Here is an 18,833-nt window from a genome sequence, read left to right as displayed (position 1 = left end):
ATTGGCATAAGTGAGCATAGCTTTTGGCACATTTGGGGGATTGAATAAAATGTTTTGGGTTGGAAGCCGCTTTTTGGTGACACCGTTTTCCATTGCCAGTTGCACGTTTTTGGTCATAACTCTCTCATACGAACTCCGTTTTTGGAGTTCTAGTACTCAAAACGACCTGCTCGTCGTCCTCTTCTAGACGAGCTATAGGTCTTGAGGTGCAAGATTCAGCAAGTGCTCTCTGTTTTCACTTTTGTACTGGATTTTCTAGTCCTGAGCGGGAACTCGCGCCCAGAACACGACCCGAGATCACTGCTTCATGACACTTGGATGTTGTTGATGTATGTGGAAATGTATTGACATTGCCATGAGTGGATGTGATGAAGGAAGCACTATGAACCATGTATTATGATATGAATGAGCATGAGTCATGCTATAAATCAATTGTAAGTCAACTCTACTCATTCATTTGAGCTTGTAACCACATTCCACTCACGATTGTACCCCACTTTATTCCTAGAATCTAGAATGAAGTAAGAGTACCTTGGCATTTGGAGGAGAGGCCAAGGGGAGAATGTCTTGAATCTTCCTTGCCTTTAGTGCCGGGTAACGCGGTAAGGAAGAGGATTAGGTACTTGGTGGTAAAGAAATAGCCTCAACCTTCACCTTGGGTGTGAAGGGGTGAGAAGTGCTTGGCCGAGAGATCGGCAAGCATCGACGTGCTTCATCGACCACTTCATTCTCGACTTGAGCAAACAAGCAAATCCTCTACATCGACTTCTTATGCAAAAGGACAAAATTGATGCCATAAGGTCACATGCTCAGATGGAAAAATGATTGAGTCTTGATTTGCTTACAGTGGTCAAATGCATAAGGATTTTAATACTTGATTGAGATGCTTTGATTTGATTGAGATTTGGTGCAAAAAGAGGGGAGACTATGGCAAAATTTTTACAAAATTTGCCTACTTGCAGCCAGGACAAATCCTTGAATTTCTAGGGTTTTTCAAAAGCTTTTCAAATCTGTCCTAAAAGCCCTTCAATCTACCCGAAAACCTCTTTCAAACAAGCTAAAGATCACTCAAATCGGAGTAGTATTGGGCGGTCAAAGTCAAGAGTTGACTTTCAACTAGAACAGTTGACTAGTCAAAGGCTGTTGACTTTTTCAAATCTGTTTTTGGGGATCCTTACTCGTCTCGTCAAGAGCTTCGCATCGATATAAAGATCACCCAAATCGGATAAGAATTGGGCAGTTAACATCAAGAGTTGACTTTCAGCCGGTATAGTTGACTGGTCAAAGGCTGTTGACTTTTTCAGATCTATTTTTGGGGATTCTTATTCGTCTCGTTGAGAGCTTCGCGTTGATATAAAGATCACCCAAATCGGATACCGTTTGAATAGAGAAAAAAAAAATCAAGTAAGTGGTCTTTGCAAGGAGGGATCAATTACGCGCATGGAAATGACTAGAGGAGGTCAAAACAAGGGAGCTCGGAATGAAAATGATCAAAGACAACCGAAAGCAATGATGGCAACGAGTTCATCAATGAGGAATGAAGAAAGTTCAACCATAAAAGCACCATCTCCAGATGAATCTCAGCCAGTGGAAATGCCTCAATCTTTGGGAACTACTCCGCTAACAGTGGACATGATGTTAATGGCTATGGAGAGTATGTTTCAAAGGATTGAAAATAACCAAACAAATCGGCAACAACAATTTGTTGGTGAACACCTCATGGAACGGTTCGACAAGCGACACCACTACCTGGATGACGTGATGCAAAGAGGGTTAAAAGACTTGGAGAAAGCCATTAGTGAATTGGCTCCTCTCAAGCTCAATCAAGAAGCCGATATGAATGGAATGGATGGTGTACATTATAATGCCAAACATGATGGAAAGCCTTCTATGCCAGAAGAGAACAAAGTAAGACAAATGATGCCACCTCAAATGGTGCCACATTCTTCTTACATGGACAAGGGCAAGAGACCTATGGGTGATGCTTCTTATAAGAGATCAAATGCCAGTATTCCAAGAACTTCATCCTTTATGCAAGATGCAAGAAGAGGGTATGAACAGAAGGGATTTAAAGATGCAGGTGATTGGCAATTGGAAGATGAGCAAATGCATAGACACTTGGGTGAAGGAAGAGGATTTGATGATCCAAGAGCACGGCAAAGGGGTTCAAGAATGCATGGTGATTTTGACAATGCTGTGAAGGACAAAATCATATTTAATAAGTTCAAAGGAGAATCAAATTCTATCGAAGACTTTGAAGAGTGGGCAAACAAGATGGATCTCTACTTCGAAATCAGCCCAAGGAGCGAGATTGCCAAAGTCTACTTCGCCTCACTTCACCTTGAAGGTTTTTGCTAAGTGGTGACTCCTTCATGAGCCACTCCCTTGGTGAGGGACTAACCCACCCCTGTTACTTTCTTTCATTGGTATCAGAGCATGGCTTTTGATCCATGATTTTTAATTTTTCTTTTCTTCTTCTCATTTCGTGAAATTTCTGCTTCATTTGATTCATGGGGGAAGGGGATATGGCTAAGGTAGAGTTTGTGGTTCAAATCTGAGCACATGGACCTTTTTTTTTAATGAGTGGACCAAATTGGGGAAAATTCACTAATCTTGATTAGCAGTTGTTAATCAAAAACGTTTTTATGTTTGGGAGCTTTCTTGCAAACCCTAGCCATGGAATCTCAACATGAGCAAAGGGCATTGAGTCTCTCATGTATCTAGCAATGTTTTATGAAGTATTTCACCTATTTTCCATGAGAAATGGGGCTCCCAATGTGGCTGAAAATCACCACCAAAGCTGCCCACGTTTTTCACCAAAGTGACCCTAATCTTCATCTCCTTCAACAAATTCAAGCATTGATGAACAAAGTGCTTCAACCTTTCCTCTACAAGTTTGTATTGGTCTTTTTCGACGACATACTTATCTATAGCAAAGATGAGGAAGTGCATTTGAAGCACGTGAAAGAGGTTTTGGAGGTCTTGAGGCAAAACAAGTTGTATGTTAAGGAGACAAAATGTACCTTCATGGCACATGAGGTGGAATATTTGGGTCACATTGTGAGCAAGGATGGCATTTGTGTGGATCCAAAGAAAGTGGAATGTATTAGGAATTGGCCAGTTCCTTCAAACACTACTCAATTGAGGGGATTTTTGGGGTTGTCTTCATTCTATAGGCGCTTTATTGCCCACTATGCAGAAATTGCAGCCCCAATGACGGAAATTGAAGAAGGAAACCTTCTTTTGGGATGCCATTGCCAACAAAAGCTTTGAAGATATGAAGAAGATGCTCACATCAGCATCTATTTTGGTATGTCCAGACTTCACCAAACCTTTCACAATAAGGGCGGATGCAAGTGGAAGAGGGATTGGTGCGGTACTTTACCAAGACCATGGAGTCATTGCTTATGAAAGTAGAAAGCTGAATGACAAAGAAAGAGAACTCCATGTGTATGAGCAAGAGATGATTGCTATACTCCATGCTATCAAGAAATGGCACCATTACTTATATGGGAGTCATTTTTATGTGAGAAGTGATCATAGGGTGCTGAAGTATTTCCTCACACAACCCAATTTGTCTCCTAAGCAAAGAAGGTGGGTAGCAACACTACAAAACTATGATTTTGAAATCACATGCACAAAGGGCAAAGAAAATGTGGTTGCCGATTCCTTGTCTCGTATGTGGGCCTGCTCATTGTATGCTATTTCTGAGGTGCATAAAGATTGGATCATGGAGATACAAGAAGAGTACTTGTTTGATGAAGAAACCTCACAAATAGTGCAGAAATTACAGCAAGGTGTATGTGAAGAGTTACCCCATTATGAGCTGAAAAATGGTCTCCTCTACTACAGAGGAAAAGTCTACTTGGTTCCTACTTCATCATTTATCAAGAAGATCATGGAAGAGATGCATTGTACTCCTATGGCTGGTCATTTGGGTGTCTACAAAACCTTTGATGCAATAAGGAAAAGTTTCTTTTGGAAGGGGATGTGGAAGAGCATTCATGCTTATGTAAGTGGGTGCCGGTCATGTCAATTGAACAAGGATCCTACACATAAACCGGGAGGTTTGCTTCAGCCATTGCCCATTCCCAAAGGCAAATGGAGTCATATATCAATGGATTTCATTACTAACCTTCCGCGCACAAAGAAAGGGTGGGACAGCTTGTATGTTGTGGTGGATAGATTGACCAAAGTGGCCCATTTCATTCCTTCCAAGGTCACATATTCAGCCCAAAATGTTGCCAAGCAATTTGTTGATGGGGTTTTCAAGTTGCATGGTATGCCGTCACAAATTGTGAGTGATCGCGATGTCAAATTAATGAGCACTTTTTGGAGAACATTGTTTGAATATATGGGAACCAAGCTTACTCCAAGCACCGCCTATCATCCCGAAACCGATGGTCAAACAGAAAGAGTAAACAAATGGGTGGAAACATATCTACGCCACTATTGTCATGATACTCAAAGCACATGGGATGATTGGTTACCTTTGGCTGAGTTTGCTTACAACTCAACATATCATGTGAGCATTGGCATGTCACCCTTTGAGGCTTTATATGGTTACAAGGTCAATTTGCCTATGTTGGTGGGTACATATGAGACTTCTAACCATAATGCCAAAGAGGAAGCTGAAAGGATGCAAGCTTTGTTGCAACAATGCAAAAGTAATTTGAAGGTTGCACAAGAGAAAATGAGACAATATGCCAATGTTCATCGAAGACCATTGGAATTCAAAGTGGGAGATTGGGTTCTTTTGAGAATACCAAAGTCAAGATATGCGTCTTTGAAGGGAAGCACCAACACCAAGCTAGCTCATCGCTATTATGGTCCTTATCAAGTGATACGAAGAGTTGGGGAGGTTGCATATCAACTCTTATTTCCATCTACAACAAAGATTCATGATGTGTTTCATGTCTCTCACTTGAAAGGAGTGAATTAGGGTTTTATTACACATAAAACCCTAATTTTCAGAAATTGGACTTTAATCATGGCCATTCATGCTGCTCTTTATGCATTATGAATGCTTGAATGCTATACATAGCCATTCAATGCTATGCCTTGCATATTGGCATAAGTGAGCATAGCTTTTGGCACATTTGGGGGATTGAATAAAATGTTTTGGGTTGGAAGCCGCTTTTTGGTGACACCGTTTTCCATTGCCGGTTGCACGTTTTTTGTCATTACTCTCTCATACGAACTCCGTTTTTCGAGTTCTAGTACTCAAAACGACCGGCTCGTCGTCCTCTTCTTCGAGACGAGCTATAGGTCTTGAGGTGCAGGATTCAGCAAGTGCTCTCTGTTTTCACTTTTGTACTGGATTTTCTAGTCCCGAGCGGGAACTCGCGCCCAGAACGCGACCCGAGATCACCGCTTCGTGACACTTGGATGTTGTTGATTTATGTGGAAATGTATTGACATTGCCATGAGTGGATGTGATGAAGGAAGCACTATGAACCATGTATTATGATATGAATGAGCATGAGTCATGCTATAAATCAATTGTAAGTCAACTCTACTCATTCATTTGAGCTTGTAACCACATTCCACTCACGATTGTACCCCACTTTATTCCTAGAATCTAGAATGAAGTAAGGGTACCTTGGCATTTGGAGGAGAGGCCAAGGGGAGAATGTCTTGAATCTTCCTTGCCGTTAGTGCCGGGTAACGCGGTAAGGAAGAGGATTAGGTACTTGGTGGTAAAGAAATGGCCTCAACCTTCACCTTGGATGTAAACTTGTGGTGAAGGGGTGAGAAGTGCTTGGCCGGGAGATCGGCAAGCATCGACGTGCTTCATCGACCACTTCATTCGACTTGAGCAAACAAGCAAATCCTCTACATCGACTTCTTATGCAAAAGGACAAAATTGATGCCATAAGGTCACATGCTCAGATGGAAAAATGATTGAGGCTTGATTTGCTTACAGTGGTCAAATGCATAAGGATTTTAATACTTGATTGAGATGCTTTGATTTTAATACTTGATTGAGATTTGGTGCAAAAAGAGGGGAGACTATGGCAAAATTTTTGTAAAATTTGCCTACTTGCAGCCAGGACAAATCCTTGAATTTCTAGGGTTTTTCAAAAGCTTTTCAAATCTGTCCTAAAAGCCCTTCAATCTACCCGAAAACCTCTTTCAAACAAGCTAAAGATCACTCAAATCGGAGTAGTATTGAGCGGTCAAAGTCAAGAGTTGACTTTCAGCTAGAACAGTTGATTGGTCAAAGGCTGTTGACTTTTTCAAATCTATTTTTGGGGATCCTTACTCGTCTCGTCAAGAGCTTCGCATCGATATAAAGATCACCCAAATCGGATAAGAATTGGGCGGTTAACATCAAGAGTTGACTTTCAGTCGGTACAGTTGACTGGTCAAAGGCTGTTGACTTTTTCAGATCTGTTTTTGGGGATTCTTATTCGTCTCGTCGAGAGCTTTGCGTTGATATAAAGATCACCCAAATCGGATACCGTTTGAATAGAGAAAAAAAATCAAGTAAGTGGTCTTTGTAAGGAGGGATCAATTACGCGCATGGAAATGACTAGAGGAGGTCAAAACAAGGGAGCCCGGAATGAAAATGATCAAAGACAACCGGAAGCAATGATGGCAACGAGTTCATCAACGAGGAATGAAGAAAGTTCAACCATAAAAGCACCATCTCCAGATGAATCTCAGCCAGTGGAAATGCCTCAATCTTTGGGAACTACTCCGCTAAACAGTGGACATGATGTTAATGGCTATGGAGAGTATGTTTCAAAGGATTGAAAATAACCAAACAAATCGGCAACAACAATTTGGTGAACACCTCATGGAACGGTTCGACAACAAGCGACACCACTACCTGGATGACGTGATGCAAAGAGGGTTAAAAGACTTGGAGAAAGCCATTAGTGAATTGGCTCCTCTCAAGCTCAATCAAGAAGCCGATATGAATGGAATGGATGGTGTACATTATAATGCCAAACATGATGGAAAGCCTTCTATGCCAGAAGAGAACAAAGTAAGACAAATGATGCCACCTCAAATGATGCCACATTCTTCTTACATGGACAAGGGCAAGAGACCTATGGGTGATGCTTCTTATGAGAGATCAAATGCCAGTATTCCAAGAACTTCATCCTTTATGCAAGATGCAAGAAGAGGGTATGAACAGAAGGGATTTAAAGATGTAGGTGATTGGCAATTGGAAGATGAGCAAATGCATAGACACTTGGGTGAAGGAAGAGGATTTGATGATCCAAGAGCACGGCAGAGGGGTTCAAGAATGCATGGTGATTTTGACAATGCTGTGAAGGACAAAATCATATTTAATAAGTTCAAAGGAGAATCAAATTCTATCGAAGACTTTGAAGAGTGGGCAAACAAGATGGATCTCTACTTCGAAATCAGCCCAAGGAGCGAGATTGCCAAAGTCTACTTCGCCTCACTTCACCTTGAAGGTTTTTGCTAAGTTGTGACTCCTTCATGAGCCACTCCCTTGGTGAGGGACTAACCCACCCCTGTTACTTTCTTTCATTGGTATCAGAGCATGGCTTTTGATCCATGATTTTTAATTTTTCTTTTCTTCTTCTCATTTCGTGAAATTTCTGCTTCATTTGATTCATGGGGGAAGGGGATATGGCTAAGGTAGAGTTTGTGGTTCAAATCTGAGCACATGGACCTATTTTTTTTTGAATGAGTGGACCAAATTGGGAAAAATTTACTAATCTTGATTAGCAGTTGTTAATCAAAAACGTTTTTATGTTTGGGAGCTTTCTTGCAAACCCTAGCCATGGAATCTCAACATGAGCAAAGAGCATTGAGTCTCTCATGTATCTAGCAATGTTTTATGAAGTATTTCACCTATTTTCCATGAGAAATGGGGCTCCCAATGTGACTGAAAATCACTACCAAAGCTGCCCACGTTTTTCACCAAAGTGACCCTAATCTTCATCTCCTTCAACAAATTCAAGCATTGATGAACAAAGTGCTTCAACCTTTCCTCTACAAGTTTGTATTGGTCTTTTTCGACGACATACTTATCTATAGCAAAGATGAGGAAGTGCATTTGAAGCACGTGAAAGAGGTTTTGGAGGTCTTGAGGCAAAACAAGTTGTATGTTAAGGAGACAAAATGTACCTTCATGGCACATGAGGTGGAATATTTGGGTCACATTGTGAGCAAGGATGGCATTTGTGTGGATCCAAAGAAAGTGGAATGCATTAGGAATTGGCCAGTTCCTTCAAACACTACTCAATTGAGGGGATTTTTGGGGTTATCTTCATTCTATAGGCGCTTTTGTTGAAATGTCAAGCTCGTATACAGCTGGAGGATAGCACATGGGTGCTGACAGAGTGACAGTATGGTAGATAGATATCGTGTGGTGTGTTTATGACCGCGTCCAGCTGGTCATGTGTGGTGTGGACATTACATTAGGTTTACTTTGTAGTGTGGACATAACACTATGTTGTGTTCCCTTTTGTGTGTGTGAGAGAGATGGTGACAATGGCTTCTCTCCTTCTTTATGGTTGATGGATATGGATTAGGGTTTGCTTCTCTTGTGTGTGTTACATCCTGCTCCTGCTTTTTATCATGGTATCAAAGCCAAGAGCTCATTAGCTGAGTTGTGAGAGTGAGTGAGAGAAGAGAGAAGAAGAAGAAAAAGCTGTGAAGGAAGCCATTGGAGCTTGGAGCAAAGGAAAAGCTGTGGAGCACACACCGGCATCAGATCTGAGAGCTAAGGATCATTGGTAAGTGTAGCAAGACCCCCTCTGTGGATTGCAGGTATCAAAGAGCAGGTTCAGTGAAGATTGAAGGGCATAAAGCAAAGGAAAAATTCTGGTTTTTTTCTCTAAGCTTTCATGGAAAGCTTGAAGTGAATGTATACTCTTGGCAAATGTATACACAAAGGCACATGTATTTGGGCTTGCAAATGCATTAGCAAAGTGGACACAAGCAACATACAGAATCTTGAAGCAGATTGATGCATACAGATTTGGTTAAAATCAAGAGAAAGTGGATTTATGTAAAAGTTTCTGGTTTTTCACAAAACCAGTGGACATACCCCCCGTGGAGGATCAATTGCAGGAGCTAGAGGCAAAATTGAGCTAAACCCTTCATACCCAAGGTAGATTAGGTCATTGCTAACAAACCTATCAAGTCAATTTGGATTTCCCCTCTCTCTACAGCCCACAAGAGTAGGCGGCGCATTCCTCTGCAGAAGGATGGACAGTTTCACTTGATTTCATGCAATTCACTCATTTGGACACCAAATTGAATGCTTTAAAGCTTGGAGAGTTTAGCAAAGACATTGCTAAGGCCTTGTGATGCTTGGTTGCAGCTCATTTCATGTATTTGGAGCTCATTGAAGTGATTTAGCAGAGGTGTGCAGGTTTACAGAAAGTCTGTCCAGAAACAGAGTAGTTTTAATCAAGGCATTAATCCTTGTCTATATCAAATTGGCCAAATTCCTCTGGTACAAGTAGAGTCCTATGAGTTGCTAAACTTTTGAATCAAAAAGTTTTGGATTTAGAGAAGATTTGAAGGAGATAGAGCATTTTTAGTGAGAGGTGGTACCTGACAGTTGCAGAAAAATTCAAACCAGAGGTTACAAAAATTGGTGGTTCTCATTCCCCTTGAAGAATTGGATCAAACCCTTCTAGGATATGTTGGAGCAATGTGTTGGGAAGTCATTGCAAGTTGAATCATTGCATTTGGACAAGATTTGAAGGATTTAGAACAAGATCTTTGACTGGTTCTCTGGCGAGAAAAAAAAACCAGAAAATTTTTTGTGAAGGAGTTTCATTTGATTTCAACTTGGATCGAGTGTACATTGTTGGTGAACCATTGTGGGATGTTAATGCACACAATTTGCAAGCATTTGATGTGATTTGGAGAGATTTGGAGCATTACAGGTACTTCATACATTGTGATCGAAAGGGTACATCTTCTCTATTTTTTTTTGCAACAATGGGAGATGGTCCGATATACAGATTGTTGGAGAGAAGCTTGATCGCACTAACTTTCAAGTGTGGAAGTTTCGAATGAAGAGTTTTTTGAAAGGCAAAGGTTTATGGAGTCTTGTCTCGGAGGAAGACCCGGAGCCATACTTACCTCCTCAACCAAATAATGCTCAGTTGCTGGCTCACAAGCAATGGGTAGAGCGGTCTTCGAAGGTGTTGCATTATTTCTCAATATGTGTAACAGATGCCTTGCTCATTCACATCCAAGATGCAGATACACTGAAAGAAGCATGGGGTATATTGTGCCGAATGTATGAGACAGACACTGGTGCAAGGAAGATACAACTAAAGCAACAGATTCACAGTGTAACACGAAGGAATAGGAGCATACATGAGTATGTTCAGGAAATCAAGGGTTATGCTGATTCCTTGTCATCGATTCATGCCCCAATGGATGATGATGATTTGGTTGCTCTCACATTGCGTGGTTTAGGCAAAGAGTACAAATCCTTTGACACTTCCATCTCAGTAAGATTGGGAGGAATGCCAGACTTTAATGAGCTTGTGTCATTGCTCATTGTGGAAGAATTGAAGCTTGGCCTTGGTGGTATGAGTGTTACAGGTGGTGCATCCTCGTCAAGCAATGATGAACATGCAAGAAATCAGGCTTTTTACTCATCTAGAGGCTCTCGAGGCAGGGGGAGATTTACCCCTCGAGGCCGTGGAGGACGTGGTTGGAATGATAGGTCTACTCAACCACAATCAAATCAGAATTTTCAGAATTCACAGTCATCATTTGGATCACGTGGAGGACGTGGATTTCAATCCCATAGGGGGAGATTTGGAGCAGGTGCTCGTGGTAGAGGACGATGGCAAGGTCCTCAACAAAATCTGAATGGGATTGAATGTTACTATTGTGGCAAACTTGGACATTTGGCAAAAGATTGCTACAAAAAGCAGAATGATGCGAGGAATGGAAGACCACAACATGGAAATTATGCATCTACCAGTAACAATGATGGTTCAAACCATCTTTTTGCAATGAAGCATGTTATGGGGACAATGGATTCTCAGAATGCTCGAGATGAGTCATGGTATATGGATTCAGGTGCCTCAAACCACATGACATGTCATGGTGAGTGGTTTGAGAAGATGCAACCATTGGATACAAATGGTTATGTGGTCACAGGAGATGATACTCAGCATCTTATAACACATGTTGGCAGTGTGCCTTTGAAGATGCATGATGGAAATGTGAAAAACATGTCAGAAGTGTTATATGTACCATCCATTACAAAGAGTTTGGCATCAGTAGGCCAAATGGTTGAGCAGGGATTACAAGTAAGATTCAATGAGAAAGGCTGTTTTGTGGAAGATTTTAAGCATGGCTGTAGATTGGTTGCCAAAGGCAAGAAGGAAGGAAGGTTGTTCAAATTGGATGCAGGCATACCACAATTGAGTTCAGCCATGTTTTCAAAGAGCAATGGGATTGTGCAGGACATTGACATGTGGCACAAGAGGATTGGTCATGTCAATATACAGAGATTAAAGAACATGCAAACAAGGGGCATTGTCAGTGGATTGCCTCGATTCAAATATGATGGACATATGCATGTTTGTGAAGCCTGTCAGTTTGGAAAGCAGGCAAGGTTGAGGTTTCCTAGAGAAGGAAACATGAGTAATAGACCACTTGAAATAGTGCACAGTGATGTATGGGGCCCAGCACAAAACCCATCTATCAAAGGAAGTCTATACTATGTGACATTTATAGATGACTTCAGCAGGATGACATGGATATATTTTTTGAGAGAGAAGAGTGAAGTGCTGGAAAAATTCATGGATTTCAAAGCTCTTGTAGAAAAACAATATGGCTGTTGGATTAAGTGCCTGAGAACAGATGGAGGTGGTGAATACACCTCAAAAGCATTTGAGCATTTCTTGCGGAAGCATGGGATAAGAAGACAGTTGACATGCAGGTATACACCTCAGCAGAATGGTGTGGCTGAGAGAAAGAATCGTGTCATATGTGAAGTGTCAAGGGCAATGCTCAATGAAAAGAGCATGCCAGATTACTATTGGGCAGAAGCATGTGCTACTGCAGTGTATATCCTGAACAAATCACCTACAGCAGCCATTCATGGAAGCACGCCTGAGATGCGGCTTACAGGTTACAGGCCAGATATTGGACATCTAAAAGTCTTTGGATGTGTAGCTTATGTTCATGTGCCTGATGAAAGAAGACGGAAGTTGGATCCTAAAGCAGAGAAATGTGTCTTTGTTGGATATGCACAGGATCGAAAGGCTTACAAATGCTATAACCCTCAAACTAGACAAGTAGTCATCTCACGAGATGTTGTATTTGATGAGCTTGCTAGTTGGTATAAAGCCAAAGATGAGGGAGTCATTGACACACTTGAGGCTAATGTACCTGTGAACTTGCCATCACAAGCAAGTTCTAGCTCTACTACTATGTCTGGGCCAGCAGCAGAAGCTGAGAGTAGTAGCAGTGTACGTCCATGGTCAGGACGTCTGAGACATGAGAGTGCGAGCACTGGGAGTAGTGCTATGGATAAAGGCAAGAAGAAAGTCGAGGGAATTGGGATCACAGGTTATGAGTCTTCTAGCTCAGAGAGTCTGGATGAGGAGCTCGGCATACCTGTTGTACGCACACCTGGTGCTAGGCAGGACAGATATGTGCCACCACATGCCAGAGTTACAGGTGTACAGAGTGACCCGCATGCATTGCGGAGATCCCAGAGAGTCAGATATCCAGTGGAAAGATTGACATATAGAGATTTTGCTATGCATTATGCATACATGACATCTATGGTAAAGCATGTGGAACCTACATGCTATTCAGAGGCTATTGGAGAGCATGTATGGCAGAAAGCCATGGATGAAGAGATGGATGCTTTGGACAAAAATGATACATGGGAATTGGCTGAGTTACCTAAAGGAAAGAATATAATTGGATGCAAATGGGTGTATAAGGTAAAGTGCAAGTCAGATGGCAGCCTAGAGAGACATAAGGCAAGGCTGGTCGCTAAAGGATATGCACAAACTTATGGTCTTGATTATGATGAAACTTTCAGCCCAGTGGCTAAAATGGCTACAGTGAGGTCTATCATTGCATTAGCAGCACAAAAAGGTTGGGCTTTACATCAAATGGATGTCAAAAATGCTTTCTTGAATGGTGATCTACAAGAAGAGGTGTACATGGAACAGCTAGAAGGTTATGTACATCCAAAATATCCGACTTTTGTTTGCAGGTTAAAGAAAGCACTCTATGGTTTGAAGCAAGCACCTCATGCTTGGAGTGACAAGATCAGCAGATATCTTGTTAGTATTGGATTTGTGGTTGGAAATGCAGACTCTTCACTTTATGTGAAGAAGACACATGATGGTATTGTGATGATAGTCATTTATGTTGATGATCTGATTATCACAGGTGATTGTGGGAAAGGCATTGATGAGGTTAAGGCCTCTTTAAGCAAAGAGTTTGATATGAAAGACCTTGGTGATTTAAGGTTCTTTCTTGGCATTGAGGTGATAAGAACAAACACAGGTATATGGTTGGTGCAAAGGCAATATGCACTTGACATGCTGGCAAAGTATGGTATGACAGCATGCAAACCCATGTTGACACCATTAGAGCAAAACATGAAGCTTAGGGCTGATTTGGGTGATGAGCTTGATGATATCACCATGTACAGGCAAATGGTTGGTAGCCTTATCTACATGACCATTACGAGGCCAGATCTCAGTTATGCAGTTGGTTTGGTGAGTCAGTTTATGCAGAGTCCTCGTAAACCTCACTTGGATGCTGTGAGACGGATTCTGAGATATGTCAAAACTACCGCGCATTATGGTCTTTTCTATGAAGCAGGAAAAGACATGCATGTCTATGGATATACAGATGCAGATTGGGCCGGTAGTGCATATGACAGGAGATCTACCAGTGGCTATGTTTTCAGCCTTGGTAGTGGAGCTGTGAGTTGGAGCAGTAAAAAGCAACCTACAGTTGCTTTATCTACCACAGAGGCAGAGTATCGTGGAGCAGCCATAGCTGCATGTGAGGCTATGTGGTTGAAGAAGTTGCTAGATGATGTCAGGATACAGAGTGATATGAGAGTTGTCATTCATTGTGACAACATGAGTAGTATTCAGCTTGCTAGCAACCCAGTTTATCATGCCAGGACCAAACATATTGAGGTCCACTATCATTTCATCAGAGAGAAGGTGCTAGATGGGCATGTTGATTTGACATATGTGCAGACAGATGAGCAGGTTGCTGATATCTTTACCAAAGCACTTGGTAAGGATAAGTTCGAGTATTTCCGTACTAGATTGGGAGTCCTAGAGATGGACATGTCGAGCTTGAGGGGGAGTGTTGAAATGTCAAGCTCGTATACAGCTGAAGGATAGCACATGGGTGCTGACAGAGTGACAGTATGGTAGATAGATATCGTGTGGTGTGTTTATGACCGCGTCTAGCTGGTCATGTGTGGTGTGGACATTACATTAGGTTTACTTTGTAGTGTGGACATAACACTATGTTGTGTTCCCTTTTGTGTGTGTGAGAGAGATGGTGACAATGGCTTCTCTCCTTCTTTATGGTTGATGGATATGGATTAGGGTTTGCTTCTCTTGTGTGTGTTACATCCTGCTCCTGCTTTTTATCAGCTTTATTGCCCACTATGCAAAAATTGCAGCCCCAATGACGGATAAATTGAAGAAGGAAACCTTCTTTTGGGATGCCATTGCCAACAAAAGCTTTGAAGATATGAAGAAGATGCTCACATCAGCACCTATTTTGGTATGTCCAGACTTCACCAAACCTTTCACAATAAGGGCGGATGCAAGTGGAAGAGGGATTGGTGCGGTACTTTACCAAGACCGTGGAGTCATTGCTTATGAAAGTAGAAAGCTGAATGACAAAGAAAGAGAACTCCATGTGTATGAGCAAGAGATGATTGCTATACTCCATGCTATCAAGAAATGGCACCATTACTTATATGGGAGTCATTTTTATGTGAGAAGTGATCATAGGGTGCTAAAGTATTTCCTCAACCCAATTTGTCTCCTAAGCAAAGAAGGTGGGTAGCAACACTACAAAACTATGATTTTGAAATCACATACACAAAGGGCAAAGAAAATGTGGTTGCCGATTCCTTGTCTCGTATGTGGGCCTGCTCATTGTATGCTATTTCTGAGGTGCATAAAGATTGGATCATGGAGATACAAGAAGAGTACTTGTTTGATGAAGAAACCTCACAAATAGTGCAGAAATTACAGCAAGGTGTATGTGAAGAGTTACCCCATTATGAGCTGAAAAATGGTCTCCTCTACTACAGAGGAAAAGTCTACTTGGTTCCTACTTCATCATTTATCAAGAAGATCATGGAAGAGATGCATTGTACTCCTATGGCTGGTCATTTGGGTGTCTACAAAACCTTTGATGCAATAAGGAAAAGTTTCTTTTGGAAGGGGATGTGGAAGAGCATTCATGCTTATGTAAGTGGGTGCCGGTCATGTCAATTGAACAAGGATCCTACACATAAACCGGGAGGTTTGCTTCAGCCATTGCCCATTCCCGAAGGCAAATGGAGTCATATATCAATGAATTTCATTACTAACCTTCCGCGCACAAAGAAAGGGTGGGACAGCTTGTATGTTGTGGTGGATAGATTGACCAAAGTGGCCCATTTCATTCCTTCCAAGGTCACATATTCAGCCCAAAATGTTGCCAAGCAATTTGTTGATGGGGTTTTCAAGTTGCATCGTATGCCGTCACAAATTGTGAGTGATCGCGATGTCAAATTCATGAGCACTTTTTGGAGAACATTGTTTGAATATATTGGAACCAAGCTTACTCCAAGCACCCCCTATCATCCCGAAACCGATGGTCAAACAGAAAGAGTAAACAAATGGGTGGAAACATATCTACGCCACTATTGTCATGATACTCAAAGCACATGGGATGATTGGTTACCTTTGGCTGAGTTTGCTTACAACTCAACATATCATGTGAGCATTGGCATGTCACCCTTTGAGGCTTTATATGGTTACAAGGTCAATTTGCCTATGTTGGTGGGTACATATGAGACTTCTAACCATAATGCCAAGAAGGAAGCTGAAAGGATGCAAGCTTTGTTGCAACAATGCAAAAGTAATTTGAAGGTTGCACAAGAGAAAATGAGACAATATGCCAATGTTCATCGAAGACCATTGGAATTCAAAGTGGGAGATTGGGTTCTTTTGAGAATACCAAAGTCAAGATATGCGTCTTTGAAGGGAAGCACCAACACCAAGCTAGCTCATCGCTATTATGGTCCTTATCAAGTGATACGAAGAGTTGGGGAGGTTGCATATCAACTCTCACTTCCATCTACAACAAAGATTCATGATGTGTTTCATGTCTCTCACTTGAAAGGAGTGAATTAGGGTTTTATTACACATAAAACCCTAATTTTCAGAAATTGGACTTTAATCATGGCCATTCATGCTGCTCTTTATGCATTATGAATGCTTGAATGCTACACATAGCCATTCAATGCTATGCCTTGCATATTGGCATAAGTGAGCATAGCTTTTGGCACATTTGGGGGATTGAATAAAATGTTTTGGGTTGGAAGCCGCTTTTTGGTGACACCGTTTTCCATTGCCAGTTGCACGTTTTTGGTCATAACTCTCTCATACGAACTCCGCTTTTGGAGTTCTAGTACTCAAAACGACCTGCTCGTCGTCCTCTTCTAGACGAGCTATAGGTCTTGAGGTGCAAGATTCAGCAAGTGCTCTCTGTTTTCACTTTTGTACTGGATTTTCTAGTCCTGAGCGGGAACTCGCGCCCAGAACGCGACCCGAGATCACCGCTTCATGACACTTGGATGTTGTTGATGTATGTGGAAATGTATTGACATTGCCATGAGTGGATGTGATGAAGGAAGCACTATGAACCATGTATTATGATATGAATGAGCATGAGTCATGCTATAAATCAATTGTAAGTCAACTCTACTCATTCATTTGAGCTTGTAACCACATTCCACTCACGATTGTACCCCACTTTATTCCTAGAATCTAGAATGAAGTAAGGGTACCTTGGCATTTGGAGGAGAGGCCAAGGGGAGAATGTCTTGAATCTTCCTTGCCGTTAGTGCCGGGTAACGCGGTAAGGAAGAGGATTAGGTACTTGGTGGTAAAGAAATAGCCTCAACCTTCACCTTGGGTGTGAAGGGGTGAGAAGTGCTTGGCCGAGAGATCGGCAAGCATCGACGTGCTTCATCGACCACTTCATTCTCGACTTGAGCAAACAAGCAAATCCTCTACATCGACTTCTTATGCAAAAGGACAAAATTGATGCCATAAGGTCACATGCTCAGATGGAAAAATGATTGAGTCTTGATTTGCTTACAGTGGTCAAATGCATAAGGATTTTAATACTTGATTGAGATGCTTTGATTTGATTGAGATTTGGTGCAAAAAGAGGGGAGACTATGGCAAAATTTTTACAAAATTTGCCTACTTGCAGCCAGGATAAATTTTTATAAAATTTGCCTACTTGCAGCCAGGACAAATCCTTGAATTTCTAGGGTTTTTCAAAAGCTTTTTAAATCTGTCCTAAAAGCCCTTCAATCTACCCGAAAACCTCTTTCAAACAAGCTAAAGATCACTCAAATCGGAGTAGTATTGAGCGATCAAAGTCAAGAGTTGACTTTCAGCTAGAACAGTTGACTGGTCAAAGGCTGTTGACTTTTTCAAATCTGTTTTTGGGGATCCTTACTCGTCTCGTCAAGAGCTTCGCATCGATATAAAGATCACCCAAATCGGATAAGAATTGGGCGGTTAACATCAAGAGTTGACTTTCAGCCGGTACAGTTGACTGGTCAAAGGTTGTTGACTTTTTCATATCTGTTTTTGGGGATTCTTATTCGTCTCGTCGAGAGCTTCGCGTTGATATAAAGATCACGCAAATCGGATACCGTTTGAATAGAGAAAAAAAATCAAGTAAGTGGTCTTTGTAAGGAGGGATCAATTATGCGCATGGAAATGACTAGAGGAGGTCAAAACAAGGGAGCCCGGAATGAAAATGATCAAAGACAACCGGAAGCAATGATGGCAACGAGTTCATCAACGAGGAATGAAGAAAGTTCAACCATAAAAGCACCATCTCCAGATGAATCTCAGCCAGTGGAAATGCCTCAATCTTTGGGAACTACTCCGCTAACAGTGGACATGATGTTAATGGCTATGGAGAGTATGTTTCAAAGGATTGAAAATAACCAAACAAATCGGCAACAACAATTTGTTGGTGAACACCTCATGGAACGGTTCGACAAGCGACACCACTACCTGGATGACGTGATGCAAAGAGGGTTAAAAGACTTGGAGAAAGCCATTAGTGAATTGGCTCCTCTCAAGCTCAATCAAGAAGCCGATATGAATGGAATGGATGGTGTACATTATAATGCCAAACATGATGGAAAGCCTTCTATGCCAGAAGAGAACAAAGTAAGACAAATGATGCCACCTCAAATGATGCCACATTCTTCTTACATGGACAAGGGCAAGAGACCTATGGGTGATGCTTCTTATGAGAGATCAAATGCCAGTATTCCAAGAACTTCATCCTTTATGCAAGATGCAAGAAGAGGGTATGAACAGAAGGGATTTAAAGATGTAGGTGATTGGCAATTGGAAGATGAGCAAATGCATAGACACTTGGGTGAAGGAAGAGGATTTGATGATCCAAGAGCACGGCAGAGGGGTTCAAGAATGCATGGTGATTTTGACAATGCTGTGAAGGACAAAATCATATTTAATAAGTTCAAAGGAGAATCAAACTCTATCGAAGACTTTGAAGAGTGGGCAAACAAGATGGATCTCTACTTCGAAATC

Source organism: Cibotium barometz, chromosome 60 (genome assembly GCF_041138505.1).
Source record: "Cibotium barometz isolate CiBa-2024 chromosome 60, ASM4113850v1, whole genome shotgun sequence".
Classification (NCBI taxonomy): Eukaryota; Viridiplantae; Streptophyta; class Polypodiopsida; order Cyatheales; family Cibotiaceae; genus Cibotium; species Cibotium barometz.
Note: the sequence above shows the minus strand (reverse complement) of the source record.